Source organism: Vespa crabro, chromosome 1 (genome assembly GCF_910589235.1).
Source record: "Vespa crabro chromosome 1, iyVesCrab1.2, whole genome shotgun sequence".
Lineage (NCBI taxonomy): Eukaryota > Metazoa > Arthropoda > Insecta > Hymenoptera > Vespidae > Vespa > Vespa crabro.
The window spans coordinates 7,309,054-7,325,693 of NC_060955.1; the positions used below are offsets into that span (position 1 = coordinate 7,309,054).

Sequence of the window (16,640 nt, forward strand, 5' to 3'; positions counted from 1 at the left end):
ATCAAAATATAATAATTTTCCTAGGAGAAGATAAATGTTCTCAGTACGGTTAGCTTCAAACTTGTTTCGCAAAAGCTTTATGGTGCGAATCAACCGACCGACCGAGAGAGACCAACCTAACTAACCGAAAATTTGTTGAGATCGGTGAACCAAAAAGCAAGCTTTTCGCTTAGATAACGTAGATAACTAAATTCATTCCGTGCCATTACGTGCATTTAATTTAATTTATTCCTTTTTTGTTACTCTTCTTTTGTTCTTTTTATTTTATTTTCTTTTTCTTTTTTTTTTCTTTTTTTTTTTTCTTTTTTTTTTCTTCATTCTTTTTTATTATTTAGAAAAGCTTCTCTAACATTCTCCTAATATTATATTTTTTTTTTGATTATATATTCAAAAAGAAAAGCGATTTTGTCAAAAGATAGATCCCCCTCGTCGATGCTCCTGCTGCTGCTGCTATTGTAGTACCCACACGATTTTCGATCGAGACGCGGAGCTTTTGAAAATATTTCGAGGATGCTTCAACGACTTGATCGACTAATGCTTGCTTGCTTGCTTGCTCTCTTCTTATTTTGCTCGATTCGAGCTCACTTTAAAAAAATATATTGAAATATCGTATTTGTGTAACAAGAGAAAGAGAGGGATAGAGAGACCGTTCGGATGTAAAAATGAAAAAGTTCTCTTAAACTATCCGGATGGAATTTGAGCGAAATATGAAATGGAAAAAGGAAAAGAAAAAAAAAAGAAGGAAAAAAAAGAAGAAGAAGAAAAAAGAATAACCGAGTGAAATTTTCTCTGAGGATCTTCTTCCTACGTCTTCTTTCGAAAAATGGAAAAAGAATAATACATACGTGCGCGCGCACGCATGCTTTCTCGGAAATAATTTTTCGAGAAGAGAAAGAGAGAGAGAGAGAGAGAAGAGAAAGAGTAAGAGAGAGAGCGGGGGGAAGCCGAGGAAAGTTTCCGTCGATACCGCGCGATATTAACGTTCCGCTACGATTTTTCGCGAGAAAAGTTTTCCTTTGACTCGCTTCGAAACGATCGATCGATGCACTCGGCACGCCTCTTCCTCTTCTAGAAAATTCTCTGTCCTCTCTCTCTCTCTTTTTCTCTTGCGAAGAGGTAGAGAGAGAGAGAGAGAGAGAGAGAGAGAGAGAGAGAGAGAGAGAGAGAGAGAGAGAGAGAGAGAGAAGAGAGAGATTTATATGGGTATACCGAAGAAGAAGAAGCAGCAGCAGAGCAGAGCAGCTTTCTAGTACAAAATTTACTGAGCGTTCTAAGTTAAAGAAAGACAAAGAGGGATATAGGGTTTTCTCGGAAAAGCGCTGATTTATTTAATTAAAAATCGATACGACTTTTTTTTTCTTTTTCTTTTCTCTCTATCTCTCTATCTCCTTTTCTTTCTTTCTATCTCCCTCTTTCTCTCTCTCTCTCTCTCTCTCTCTCCCTCTCTCTCCTTCCCTCCCTCCCCCATCGCTCTCTCTCTTTCTTTTCTTTCATTCTTTCAAGAACGATTTAGAAGAGAATGAGATAGAAAGATGGAAGCGTTAAACAAGTTTTTCAACTATCGCGAGTTTGTTCGAGTTATCGATTAATAGTTTTAGCAAACGTCGCTTTAAATTTCGAACTACCTTCGCCACGACACATACCTTAATACGCTGAGTCATTTTATTTAACCGAGGTCTCTCTCCGCTAAACGATAACCAACTACGACAAAGTTCACCCTGTCCTCGTCCTTCCTTCCTCATCGTCCTCGTCGTCCTCGTCGTTGTAGTTGTCGTCGTTGTCGTCATCTCTCGAACGAATCGGCTCTCGGGATATAATGTAGCTCATAAGCGTGTCTAGTTCTACAAATTTTTTCCGGACAGTGAACCTGAATTTAATCTTACGCGAGGAGAAGAAATCCGCATCGTCGACGTGCAAATTTCTTTCAAAATCTCCTGGATGAAAAACGAATTACATTTAAATCGTCGTCGTCGTCGTCGTCGTCGTCGTCATCGTCTCTCTCTCTCTCTCTCTCTCTCTCTCTCTCTCTCTCTCTCTCTCTCTCTATATATATATATATATATATATATATATATATATATATATGTGTGTGTGTGTGTGTGTGTGTGTGTGTGTGTGTGTGTGTGTGTGTGTGTGTGTGTGTGTGTATATATATATATATATATATATATATATATATATATATACATACATATATTTCTCTTTCTTTTTTCTTTTTTTTACCACATCTCTTATCTGTTCAAATTTAAGGATTTAAAATAGAACTGAAAGAAGAGAGAGAGAAAGAGAGAGAGTGAATTGTATAAAGGACATTTTAAAAAGAAGTTTTTAAGTCTACTAAATGTTATATACCGTCGCATTATAATATCATTTTGAATCGAGTGAAATTTCTTCAAAGCTAAGATTTATATACAATTCCATATAATTTTATCTCTCATACGTGAATATTAATGAGTTCTTTCATCTTCGATTAAATTCATTATAACTCTCAAGATTAAATATTAATTCTTTGTCAAGCATAATATTGATTCGAAACTTCATGTTACTTTAATAATATTGATACGAGAAAAATAAACGAATGCGATATACTTGGGATAGAAAAATATTTGAACAATGGTTCTTCTTTCAAATGTATGTTGCTTCCGGATTTGAACAGCAGATGGAGCCACGTGATACAATTGAAATTCAGGAATGAAGATTGATCGACGCAATTAATTTTAACCAGTGCGAGTCTCTCGAAACATCACCTCCCTACTCTCGCTCCCCTCTTGAAATTTTATATAAATGATTTATTTTCCACTAACAAATAGCAAAAGATTCTATCGTTTTTAGTTATTTATTGTCACACCAAGTTAACTGGAACGGTCATATACAGATGGTTCCTTTTGTAATCTCGGCGTTTTGATCATGGATACGAATTAAATAATGATAATCATCATTTAACGACGAATATTTCACTTATATTTTCGATATAAATACAATTGAATATCGTTTTGAATATTGATATAAATTCTTTGAAATCGATAGTATTCGTCGTTGTGCAAAAGCGAATATTAATTTATATTTATATATCGGTGATTCTGAAATTTTATACTATAATCTTTTAAAAAAATAATAAGTAATAAAAGAAAAAAAAAGAAAGGTAATTTATTTTTACGATACGTAACTAAATCGAAAAATTCTTTCTTGAATTTTTTATCTGTCGTTAATTTTCGTGAATCCTTCTCCCGTTCAAATTCAAACCATAAAAGTAATGGCGTCGACGGTATAATCTATTTTTCTGTTGGGAATTTTCTACAAGGAAAGGTAACATATTCGATAACGTGGATTATATCAACGACGAATATAACTACCACCAGTATTTCACTTGATACTTCAAATCGAGAAAATTCGAATAATTTATAAACACGACGACGGTCTCTTTTGCCGGAGCCCGCACAGTCGGCGGTTTCGTTTTACGCGCGCCCGTTATTGCGCGAGAGACACGATCAAACCGAGCTTACGCAATGACGTCGTCAGATGGCGGGTCGGTAATGGAGTTCATAATATGCATAACGTCAACAGTTCGCGATCGTTTCGAGTTTATTATTTGATTATCGAAAAATATTAAAAAAAAAAAAAAAAAAAAAAAAAAAAAAAAAAAAAAAAAAAAAAAACGAAAGATATTTTAGAACAGTAATTCCTAAACATTTTTTTCATTAAATACTTAGAACGTTTATACAGAAATCGTGAAATTATATAATAACATTATATTTTCTGAACAACAAACAATCCCTTTTTTCCTATTGATTGAATGGAACGTTCAATCAGAACTGACACGTTCCGTCTGAAAACGGAAGAACAAAAACCTAACGAATGCGATATTGCCAAATTGTGCACATTATCCCTAACGTAAATAATATAAAATTGGATTGTTTCAATATATAATTCAACCGCCGTCATATTATCACGTGAAACCGATTTTAGAAATTAACTGCTTTAGAAAAACAATTGAAAAATTGAATTCATTTTACATGATACGCGTGTATACTAAAGTGTTCTTTTATTTATTTAATGTAAATTACGTTTTTCAACCATTCCGAAATTACATTTATAATTTTCGTTCTTATAATGTACTCGCAATTATTCGCTTTGATAATCACTATTGAAGAAAGGATAATAAGTAAGTAAGTAAGTAAGTAAGTAAGTAAGCAAGTCGTTCTTTTTCATTCATACATAAGATTGAAAAGAGAAAGAAAATCGTCAAACTAGATTAGTAATAGCAAGAAATTGGGTTCCTAGGAAACATTATTTCTTTGCTCAGTTTTGAAAGGGTCATTTAAAGTTAGGACAAGGGCGGAACCAACGACGAACACTAATCGCAATGGACTTAACGAGCGATAAAGCAAGACCCGCACCATCGTCGAGTTTCCTTTTCTTTCTTTTGCCCCCTCTCCCGTCTCTCGGTCTTTCGTTCTCTTCGAACGTCCTTTCGTCGTAAACTCAGTTTAAGTGGATTCCCCACTGGCGTGCCGTGGCTTAAAGGCAACCACCATCCCTTGGACCAACAGCAAAGAGGATGGTGGTGTACCTGCTTCTAAGAATCCTCCTCCTCCTCCTCCTCCTCCTCCTTCTTCTTCTTCTCCTTCTCCCTCTTTCCCTCTCCATCCCTTGCCTTCTTCCGTACCCCTCTTTGCAAGCTTTTCCACGCGAGGGTAGTCTTGGCTTAATAAAGCAGCCGGTGAGAAACGCGAAACACGTGCGTGCAAAACTTCTTACGGGGGGGACTAGCTTCAAACCTCCCTTCTCCCCATACCCTCCCTCCCCTCCCCGTTTAGTCAGTTGGGCTCTATTCGGAAGTTCAAGAGTCTCATAGTACTCTCCGAAGAAACTTATGACGACGACGGTGAGAAAGATGAGAGAGGAGGGGCTGGTAAAATGCTGCTGACATTGTCCTTCTCGTCGTTCAAACTTCAGCGACCGATGACTTACTCTTTAGAATAGTATGTCCTTCTCTATCCTCTATCTCCCTTTTGTGCCAACTAGAATTCTATATTATAATTTTCACCTAAATTTAATCGTTAAATTTTTAAACAGAATTATCTACTTTTTGTTCTGTATTGGATAAGTATCGTATTTTTATTTTTCATTGTTGGGGTGAGAGAAAAGGAGGGGAAAGTAGAGGAGAGTGAAAAAGATACAATGATTCATAAAAGATTTGAAATCTTAAAGCTATGTATTGTGTGTGTATGTGTATGAAAATGATAGTTTAAAAAATGTATTTTGTATAAATGACGTTTCTTTCCTTTCATACGATTTCGAGAATAGGAAAGTAAAGCTCGGAGGGAATTCAGCGTAGCGAAATAAATAGCTCTATCGTCGGAGTACATTTATTTTCTTGTTTTTTTTTTTTCTTCCCTTTTTTTTTTGCTTCATATTTATAAGTGACAACAAAGTCAAATTTCGTTTGAAACGTGATATCTCGTAAGGTATCGTCCTGCGAAAGGGAGAAAGAAATAGAGAGATACGAACATTTTTCTCACGGTCCCATCTGCCTTCTTTTCTTTTATCAGAACACAAGGTCCACACGCTTGAAAATCTCCCTCTCTCTTTCTCTCTCTCCTTCCCTCTTTTCTCTTCAAATTGAGGAAATACACGCGATGGAGGCTGTTTGTCTTTTCGTTGAAGGAGCCAACGAAACGATCCTTCTGTTTTTCGTACTACTCATCCACTCGTCTCTCCCTAAAATACAAAGACTTCTTCGTTGTTCATCTCGCAGTTCACGAACGAGTACAATGGCGAAACGCGAAGACTATGATACGGAGAAAGACAGACAGACAGACAAGGAGAGAGGGGGAGAGGGGTGGAGAAAGAGAGAGAGAGAGAGAGAGAGAGAGAGAGAGAGAGAGAAGGGTCTTCGTGGTTTATATCTACTTGCTGGCACGCGTTGGGATTTAGAAAGAACTTTCAAGTGTGTTTCCTGGGTTTAAAGTTACAAGGAATTTGTAACATTGTCGCTGGTCTCTAAACTCGTTTTAAACACTTAATTAGGTTTAACATCGGTATAAGAAAATTAAACGATTTTATATTCACCCTCCAAATTTACAATACAAATGAGCAAACTATCTCGACTGATTATCTCTATAATATATATAACTGTTTTTATGATATAAAATAATCTTTACAATTACAATATAATAAATCATATAATAATATATATATATAACATTATATAATGAAATGTATAACTTTATATTTGTAATTAAAATTTAATTACAAGGATATATAGAAAAAGTTATATAGTTATATAACTCTAATATATATAAAGTTATATAATAATGTTATATATATATATATATATATATATATATATATATATGTATATAGTTAATAGAGTTAATAAAGTTATATATATATATATGTATATAACATAACTCAAGTTAGAATTGATCCATCCTCGAGACGCAACTAATTACGATCTAACACGAGAACGAAGTACTTTTCGTCCCTCTCTTTTCCTTTTCATCGGCGCGTGAAAACGTGCTCGAAGTCGAGGGACCTTTGGGAGAAAAGTTCGATCTATTCGCAAAGAGACGAAAAAGGAAGGAAGGAAGGAAGAAAGGAAGGAAGAAAAGAAAGAGAAAGAAAGAAAGAAGGGCGGAAGGAGGAAAGAGGGAGGAGAGGGTATCTAAGAAGCAAAGTGTCGAAATTCGACGAGATCGCGATGCCGACGTCCTTTCATAATCTATCCGACGAGGGTGCGAACTTTGTTTCCGCGTTTGGTCACATTGAGAAAATGATGAAGGGAGTGAGAGGAGTAGGAGGAGGAGTTGGAGGAGAAGGAAGAGGTGAAGAAAAGGGAGAGGAAGAGTAGAGAGAAAAAGGAAAGACTTTCGCGAGACTTTCCAAGTCCTTTTCGTCTTTCCATCCCCAAATCTATTCCAACGACCTTCGTCCTTGGTATTTTCCCTCCTTTACTTTCTCCTTTTTTCCTTCTCCTTCTACTCCTACTCCTACTCCTATTCCTCCTACTCTTCTTAGTTTTCTTCTTTCTCTTATTTCTTTTCCTTTTTCTCATTCTCATCCTCATCCTCATCTTCATCCTCTTCTTCATCGTTACTTTCGACGAGGGCAACGCCTTCGAGGGGAAACTTACGATATCATTACCGGATGAGCTATCATTTCCAAGGCTGCGCGTGCAAGTGCCGTGACCGGTAAGGTAATCGAAACACGTGTGTGTGTATTATTATTACGAAGCAACGATGCCGGTTATTAGATGTAACGCGAGTCGAACTTTCGATGTGGAATATTATGTTGAGGGGATACATGAGGAATATCATTTTTCTCATCCTTTGTCTCCAAAATAAAAAGATAAAAGAAAAGAGAGATAATTCGTTCGAGTTCGTTGGAAATTTTAATAATAAAATTTGAATACATATTTAATAATTAAAACTTGAATAATAAAATTTTATCCAACGATATGCACATGTTTGTCATCATTTATCTCAATATACAATTGTCAATTGATATATATGTATATATGTATGTATGTATGTATGTATGTATGTATGTATGTATGTATGTATGTATGTATTTATGTATATATGTATATATTTTCTTTCGCTTATATTTTTTCACGAACTTGTATAGATACGTATGTCCATTTTAGATAAATTTTTACGAAATTTATTATCTTTAATTGAAAATCATTGAAAACATTGGAAATCAATAATTTCTATTGGAAAAATTAATTAAAATAAAAATAATAAATTCATATAACTGGTGTATAATTAAATATATATATAGATCGATTTTTTTAAGTTTCGATTTTTCAATCGGGAAATAATTCATTTTATTTGAAAGAACCGAGTGTTTGAAAATTCTCCCCGTTTAACTTACATATGTCGGTCGTTTTAAAATTTGATAAGTTTATTATTCAACGTGTCATCCTTTCTTTGGAGAATGCCGCGAAATAAATAGAAAGAGGATGGATGATGGTATATCGTTAGACGTAAAAATTATAGCGCGTAGGTGTCGGGCGTATTTTCCGATGGCATGTAGATTTACGGACCGTTAACTCCAACGAATTTATATACGCCTTCTTTTTCGCGAGGCTGCTATTCGCGACCAGGCGGACTTTATTATTCGCTTCGCGCCTACGCTTCTCGCTCTCTTGCTAAACGTCGACCTTACCCTAAACTTTGAAATTATGACCGTCCGATGTTATAAGCTATGACACGCGGGCTACCAGAAAAGAGAAAAAAAAGAAGGAGAAGAAGGAGGGAGAGAAGAAGGAGGAGGAGTTTTGCATGAAAAAGAAGAAGTACATAAGTAGGTAGAATAAATGTCCTTGATGATTTTTTCCTGGGTTACGAAAAAACTTCACCGATTCGAAGTTAAGATCGTCTAGACGTTAAAAAAAAAAAAGAAAAAGAAAAAGAAAGAAAAATAGAAACCAAACCAAAAGTATTTATTTATTTTTTTCAAACGTTATTTTTATACTTTCAAGATTATAAAAACAAAAAGAATATTAAGATTAACGTAATTTTAATACGTGATCATTGAGAGCATCAATCGGATTTTCTCAATTTTGCAGAATATGATTTATGATATTTTAAATATATCTTTTGTTAAAATTTGACAAGATTAAATATTTAATAAGATTAAAGTCTTATATCAAGAGTATGGCAATGAATGTTTCTATATATATTTTATCTAAATTAAATTATGAATAGTATTAGATGAAAGTATTAGATTCGTGTAAGATAGATTCGTTAGTCCAACGCGTTAAAATACATTTTCTAATAGTATATTCCTTTCATTTTTCTATTTACAAAAATAAAACATATAAAGAGAAAAATACATTTTATTCGTTATGAGTTGAGGCTGATTCGAAGAAATCGTTCATCTTAAAAATGTTTATCGATATATTTAAGTAGTTACTTAACAATTAACGAAATCGTGTTTGTCACATAACAACTTGTCTTTAACTTTTCGTATATCCACCAGTGATGAAGTATCTCAACGATCGAATGGAAGAAAAGAAAATAAGATTACATAATACATATATCGAAAAATAAAAGATGAAGTCGAACATGGTAGAACGCCATGGCGATTCGAAAGCTCTTGGAATGTTGAAAAATGTTATAAGAGTGAGATCACCCTCTAGGGAATATCGACGAACGTAAAGGTTATTTCTGGATCACGAAAACTTTTAATAGCTTTCTGATAACTTATTGCTCGAGCTTATAAATAATTTTATACCTTGTGTATCTCGCATGGTCTTTCGATTCCTTCCACTATCTATCCTTATCTTCTTCTTCTTCTTTTTTCTTTCTTTTCCTTATTCTTTCTTTCGTTTTTTCTTTTTTTTTTCTTTTTGCTTTTTTTCATCTCTAAAACAATCATTTTCTCAAAAAATAGGAAAGAATATATAATAACAATTCGTTTCATAGAGACGGATACACGTTATATATTATAATGTAAACATTTGTGCATAGATAAAATATTGTAATATATAAAATATAATTGTAAATTTTAAAAATATGCATTTGTTTAATCGAAAATATATTTTTAACAACTTGTCTTCGTATAATAAAGACAACTATTTCATTCATAGATAGATATCACAATGATATTTTCCATGGATGAATACTGATATAACTGTGCATGAAATATGACAGAAATAACGAAGGAAAAAAATGAAATGAAAGAAAAAAGATAGAAAAGAAAAAGAAAAAAAAAAAAACGAAAAGAAAAACAAACTTAATAATTTTCGAGAAATATATAACTAGATCCTTTTCAGTATCCTTCTTTTTTCCACTGTGAAAAATATTCAATTACGCGTCGGTGCATTAATAAACGAATGTACGGTTTTGCGGTTCGGCGTAAGATTAATGATACACGCGTGGCACAAATCCATAACGGTCTAGCAGTGACGGTACTCGAGGGTGAAAGTATTAAATTCAACGGGTAGCTTTAATTAAATCGAGTCGCGTCTGCCTCTGGAAGTCGAACGAGCTTTGCGCGAAAGGAAGAAAGAGAGAATGAAAGAGGAAGTGAGAGAGAGAGAGAGAGAGAGAGAGAGAGAGAGAGAGAGAGAGAGAGAGAGAGAATTGGTATACCAAAAGAAAATGAGAAAGAAAGAGTGAGTAGAGTATGAACTGGTGTATGGGTTATTAGAAGGTGGAGGAGAGTCACAGATATATCCCTTAACATTGGGATACCGCGGGAATAATCGAAGATGGCAGATAGTAGTAACGTACACCCTTTCAGTGTTGCCGCGTTATATAACCGCATCTCTCCGCACCCTACAACACACTTCTCCGTCGACCCATCTGGTATATAGAACGTGTGTACGTGTAAATAATATGCAGCATTGCCTGCAAACCCTTGTGGTTGTAATCATAGAATTGTGCAATATCGTGTTGGCGTACATGCACGTTTTATCGACAATCTCGTTCGATGGATTCGTTTGCCGATAAAGATGTTCGATAATATAATTACATACGCGCACGTGTGTGCGTGCGTGCGTGTGTGTGTGTGTGTGTGTGTGTGTGTGTGTGTGTGTGTGTGTGTGTGTGATGGTGTATTTTGTTTTTCTTTATTTCTTTTTCTATCGTCATAATTGTTAAGGTCATTAATAATCACTTGGAGAGCAATTGTTACTTCGATTTCTTTGAGTTAAAATCGTGATATTTTTGGAAAATTATTAACGTAACTTTATTATTAATGCAATGGAAAGATAACGACATGTAAATATACGAAACTAGTTTGTAAACGGGGTATATAGCAAAAAACTACGTAATCGTATATTCTCCAGTTTTTTCTTTTTTTTCTTTTTGTTTTTTGTTTTTTTCTTTTTTTTTCTTTTTTTTTCTTTTTTTTTCTTTTTTTTTCTATTTTTGATGGAGTATAACGAGCAGGTACGTAGAGCGAAAATCATAGAAAAAAAAATGAAAGGATTTTTATTCAATGAACGATACAAAAAGAGTCGTTATCGGATTATACGTAATATAAAACGTAATCTCATCTCATTTTAACATCTCAGCATTAATTATAACAGCGTATTTTATTCGTCGATGTAGCGATGTATGTAGTTTTTTTTTCTTTTCTTTTTTATTTATTTTTTCTTTTTCCTTCATTTTAAACAACGTAAAGATTTTACTTTATAATACTCCATACGTATTTTTTTTTTCTATTTCTAAGCAGTTATGTTTATCCCGAGGTCGTCTCGTGTTTGTTGCGATAAATTTGAGAGCATCGTTACTATACCATTTGAATTTAGATTCATTAGATATTTCTTTCTCTCTCTTTCTCTCTTTCTTTGTTCCATAATATTTCATCGCCTTTTGATATAAACAATTCTGATTTTTCGTAAATTGTAATAACAATCGTGAAAAAATTGTAGAACTTTATTTTACCTATTGTATTTTCTACGGATTAACGGCGAATTTGTATCAATCGTTATACAGGCTGATCAAACAGCAAAAATTGGTATCATCAAAATGTAAATGAACACGACCGATTGATTACGCTTTTATTTTGAACGTTCTTATCGCGTCGGCGCAGTGTTTTACAAGCGAGTTGCTTTACAACGAGCATCCTTTTTTATGGAGAATATTCAATTTTCAGGAAGGCAAAGTCGCGTCCGTGGGGTTTCTCTTCCTTCATTCGACGCGGACGACGTCTTAAAACCAGTAATCGTCTGTCCGCGTATGAAAAGCCTGTGAAGATGGTGAACGAGAGGGGAGGATTAACATAGAGACGAGCTCGAGCTTCGATCTTCGCCACGAGAAAATTATGTACGTTCCTCCTATTTGTGCCTTGTATATAATATATTATACTTGGGTATATACATCCTATCTACATTGTAGTTTACGTGAAAAAGAAAAAGAAAGAAGAAAAAACCGAAAAAAAAGAAAAAACGAAAAAAGATAATGAAAAACATATTAGCTCGCGTTAAGAAACGAAATTTGTTGTTTGTATCGGTTTGATATAAAAGTTAAATCATATTTATTAACGTGAAAATAATTTAATTATACTTATGTTGTATAAACAAAAAGGAAAAAAAAGAAAATGGGTAGTTAAATAAGATTCAGATATGAAAATATAGTTGAGATTTAAGTATCGTTATATTTTAGGTTAAATATCTCAAAAGATTAATTCCATATGGATTTGAACTTAAAAAAAGAACTAACTCGTTTCTTTATCGAATTCTCAAAAATATTTCATGTAAGGTTTTGAAATACGATAATTACGTAAAAGCTTAATCGAATAAATCTTCGAGAACGACAAAAGATATCTTTGCCTGCGATTTTCCGTAACAGCAGTAAAGCTCGCGGGTTTTTGAAACGAAGAAAATGTTGCAGCTGTCGGAAGGACAAACAAGAGAAAGAGAGAGAGAGTTAAATTTTTCGATACGCTTTCGAGTATATCGAATCGTGCGGGAATTTTGACAAAGAAATCTCTAAAACCTCGGTTTGTGCAGTTTTACGACAATGACGAAAGGTCAAGGAAGAAATAAATAGATAAATAGGTAAAGAGGGAGGGAGGGAGGGAGAGAGAGAGAGAGAGAGAGAGAGAGAGAGAGAGAGAGAGAAACAGAGAGAGAAACCGAGAAAGAAAGAAAAGATATGGATCGAATAAGAGCTTCTCGCGATGGCGGTGGGCTTTTGTCATCGGTCGACCGTTTCGGAAAAGGGCGATCCGTGTCGGCACATTGGACGGAGAGGGTGACAAATCGATTTGAGCGTCTTAACACGTCCTTTTTCATTGTTCCTCCTCCTATTCGAAGTAGAATTTCTTTTAGTTCACCAAAAAAGTTGGAAAAATCGTCTTTGAATATGTACACGAACTTATCGTCCGAAACAAATTTACAGGATTTTCTTTTTCTACAAATTTCGACTGGAGAAGGGAGGGGAGAAGTGAAGAAAAAATCGAACGGATCGTTTCGATTTTCTTTCCCTCTCTCTCTTTCTCTCTTTCTCTCTCTCTCTCTTTCTTTCTTTCTCTTGATACTTTCTATTGCAGTCCTTCTTCTCGCGTGGATGGTAAAAATGGAAGGTAGAACTACGAATGGAGGAGAACAAAATCGTACTCGATGAGAAAGGAAAATGGTATTTTCGTAACGAGCTTGCTGAAACGGCCGATTTGCCAGAACGCACAGAGGCCAACGGCTGGGCGCAATTACCGAGAACGATATTTGTTTTATTAAGTCGACAAATGTACGGTTTCGAACGTAATGGACTTCTCCTGGAGGTCTCCCGCGGTTCATCGATTTTGAAAAATATCGAGGTCGCTATGTGGTCGCTTCGAGCGATCGACGTATATAAGATATATATAGTATGTATATGTACATAGGTAGTATACCTACGTGTATAAATAAATTCCATAGTTATATACATACATATATATATATATATATATATATATATATGTAAACGGTGCCACAATCAAGAACAAAACAGTTTCGTCCCACGACAAAGTTTCTTCGATTATATATTACTTCTTATATAAACAAAGCAATGGATAAATACAAGTTACCTTTCTACGCGTGTATATATGTATATATGTATCGTTATTCTATATATCGTTGTTACATATAACGATATATATATATATATATATATATATATATATATATATATTCGTTATTAAACATTTTATTTTTCTACCGCATCGTTGCGCTGAATACAAAATCAAGATGAATCTTCCTCTGACCTGCAACAAAATATGTGATATCTCTGAAAGTTTTTTATCGAACGATCGCGCTCGATCTTTTCTCGTTGGAAATGGTAAAGAAAATAAAGATCTTTGGGGATACTCGGATCGATTGCGGATAACCGACGACTTTACGTTATGGATGAATCACTTTTTACTAACGCTTGGAACTTGTTGTTTTGCCGCTAAACGATTTCCCTAAAAGTTTGATCGCGGATGAGTAGCAAGGACCGTGTCACCTCTCGGTTTTACGACTCGCGCTTTTCTCTTCCCTTTTTTCTCTAGCTTTTTTTTCTATTTCTCTCTCTCTCTCTCTCTCTCTCTCTCTCTCTCTCTCTCTCTCTCTCTCTCTCTCTCTCTCTCTTTCTCTCTCGCTATGTCATTCCGTTCTATCTCTATACCATTCGACCCCTTTCCGCAGGCAGCAGGACGCCAAAGTGCCGTTCGTGCGTGATCGTATCAGTGCCGATTGCATTACCGTACTGCAGTCTGTTTGCAAACTGCAGTAATAACCTCGACGCTCGCGTATTAGCTGCATTATACAACATGCACCGGTGCGTTTATCGACGTGTATCGTACATCTCTTTCCTTTCGGTCCTTTCTTCTCTCTTTCTCTCTAGTAACATCATTGAAAATCCTTTCATTGCAAAAGAATATCGACAAGAGAGTGAGCGATCGTGGATTAATTGAGAGAGATCGTTTCTCTCTTTCTCATCCTCCTTTTTCTTTTTTCCACTTTTCTTTCTTTTTCTTTTTTTTTTTTACTCCGAAATTATTCTCCAAGAAACTTTGAAACGCTCGATTAACGACGATAGCGAGTTTTTTCGCTAGAAAAATATTCAGGTATTTCACCATCTCCCTTCACCATCTCTTTTTCTTATTTTTTTTTCTTTTTTCCTTTTACTTTTTTCGTTTCTTTTTTTTTAACGTTACCGATTAACTAACGCTTTAGAATGTTGTGGAAAAAAATTCACAAGTTTACTCGATATGGTCATTAAAACTATCTTAAACTCGGGTATTTGATTGAAAAATTTAGCGTTTATTATATATTAAATATATGGAATATATTTCTTTAATAAGCATTATAAGTTTATTCTACTTTGAAACATTTCTTTTCTATAGAAAAGTACAAAAAATATTGTGAAACGTTAAAACATTGTAATCTATGTATATCGAAAAAAAAAAAAGAAAATGGAAAAAATAAAGAAAAGGAAAGAAAAGAGAAAAAAAGAAAAAGAAAAAGGAAAAGGAAAAGAAAAAAGAAGAGATTTGAAGGTATAGTTAAATAGCGTACAACTAGAAGAAAGAAGTGGAGTAGGAAGAGGTACTTTACGGTTCGTTGCGTGTCACTGCAGTGGAAACGCTGGCGTTGCTCGTAACGCGAAAAAGGAGGTGGAGGAGGAGGACGAAGAGTGAGAGAGAGAGAGAGAGAAAGAGAAAGAGAAAGAGAAAAATGAAATAGAGGAGATAGAGGATATGTACGCGCATACACCTCGCTCAAATCCTAGCCGTTATAATTCCGTTGTCTTTTGAATTTATCTCCCGCAGGCTCTCAGCCTCCACATTTCTCCTTTTTCAAATAGTGGGCGTAGGCAACGTTTGACGAGCACGCTGAATAAGATATAAAAGGGGAGGGGGATGAAGAAACAAAAAAGAAACAAGGAGAGAAAAGTACAAGAAAAAAAAAGAGGAAGAACGATGACGAAGAAGAGAGGGAGGAGGAGGAGAAACTGGAAAACAAGAGCCATGAGAAACAGAATTATTCATATAGAGGGCGCTTCGCCGGAGGGACAATATTTGAACGTTTCGTTTCATGGACCACATAGCTAATTTTACATATTTACGGATTTAACATCGTGAAGAAGTAAAATGAGAAAGAGTAAGGAGAGGGGAGTGATAATTATGTTGATGATAATAGTGTTGATCATGGTGGTAGTGAGGATGTACTGTCCATTATTAACAAATAATAACTCGTCTAATTTGGCCAAGTTGCATTTCGCGAAGAACATGACTGGAACGTTTAAGGAATCACTTTGTATTTCTTTTTTTTTTTCCTTTCTCGTTGATGTTCCATGTCACTTACAAATAGTGATTCTCGAAATTAATCGATTTTTTGTCTCCTTTTTCATTTCTTTTCCTCTTTATCTTTCAATAACCCGAGAGTTAGGTAAAGAAGAAGTGAAGAACAAAGTTGAGAGAGAGAGAGAGAGAGAGAGAGAGAGAGAGAGAGAGAGAGAGAGAGAGAGAGAGAGAGAGAGAGAGAGAGAGAGGAGATAACTCTTCACGATAGAAAACGAATTAATAATCGCAATAAAAGTTCGTCGAGTGCGTTTTTCACGTCATGCTGCGACTTACGGTTTAATGATTAATTAGTGGTATCTTTGTTAACCATCAAAAAGAGGTTTGGGGGAAGACGGAGAAAAGTTTCGCGCATTTTTGCATTTCTTCTTCTTCTTTTTTTCTCTCTTCTTCTTTCTTTATTTTTCAAATATATCCATCTGTTCCTTTTTTTATGTCTTTCTTACTATCTTTTGCTATCCTATCATTGTTCTTTTGAACTTAACATTACTTTATCAAATCCTGTAATTATTATTGGCCGGTAAAACGTACACGTGTTTATCGTTAAGAAATTTTCTTAAGAGAATGACTGTTGTTTTGTTTTCGTTCTTTTTTTTTCCTTTTTTTTTTGTTTTTTTTTATTTTCACCAACTTTAGAAAAAGCTAAGCTTTTCCTTTTATCCGAGATTAAGCACTGGAAATACGCGAAATATTTCATGGGGAAAAGGATAGACTTCGTAGCTTTAACAGAACGGAAGAAGTTTCGGATATTTAAGGAACCTCTAAAGTTGCGTTCTCTCTCTCTCTCTCTCTCTCTCTCTCTCTCTCTTTCTCACTCACGCACACATACACGTACACATATACGCGCACACGCATACGCA

At 34.8% G+C, this 16,640-nt stretch overlaps 1 protein-coding gene across 6 annotated transcripts in view; it reads left to right on the forward strand.

The window, feature by feature from the left end:
- The window catches only part of LOC124431807, a 404,139-nt gene that overhangs the window by 281,835 nt on the left and 105,664 nt on the right, over positions 1 to 16,640 (forward strand). For 4 of the 6 annotated variants that reach the window (XM_046980118.1, XM_046980130.1, XM_046980154.1 and 1 more), the window contains one exon: positions 11,614 to 11,783. The exons of the other annotated variants lie outside the window; for them this stretch is intronic. The gene's annotated coding sequence lies outside the window, so the exon portion shown is untranslated. The remainder of the gene's footprint in view (positions 1 to 11,613; positions 11,784 to 16,640) is intronic. 6 annotated transcript variants of the gene reach the window in all.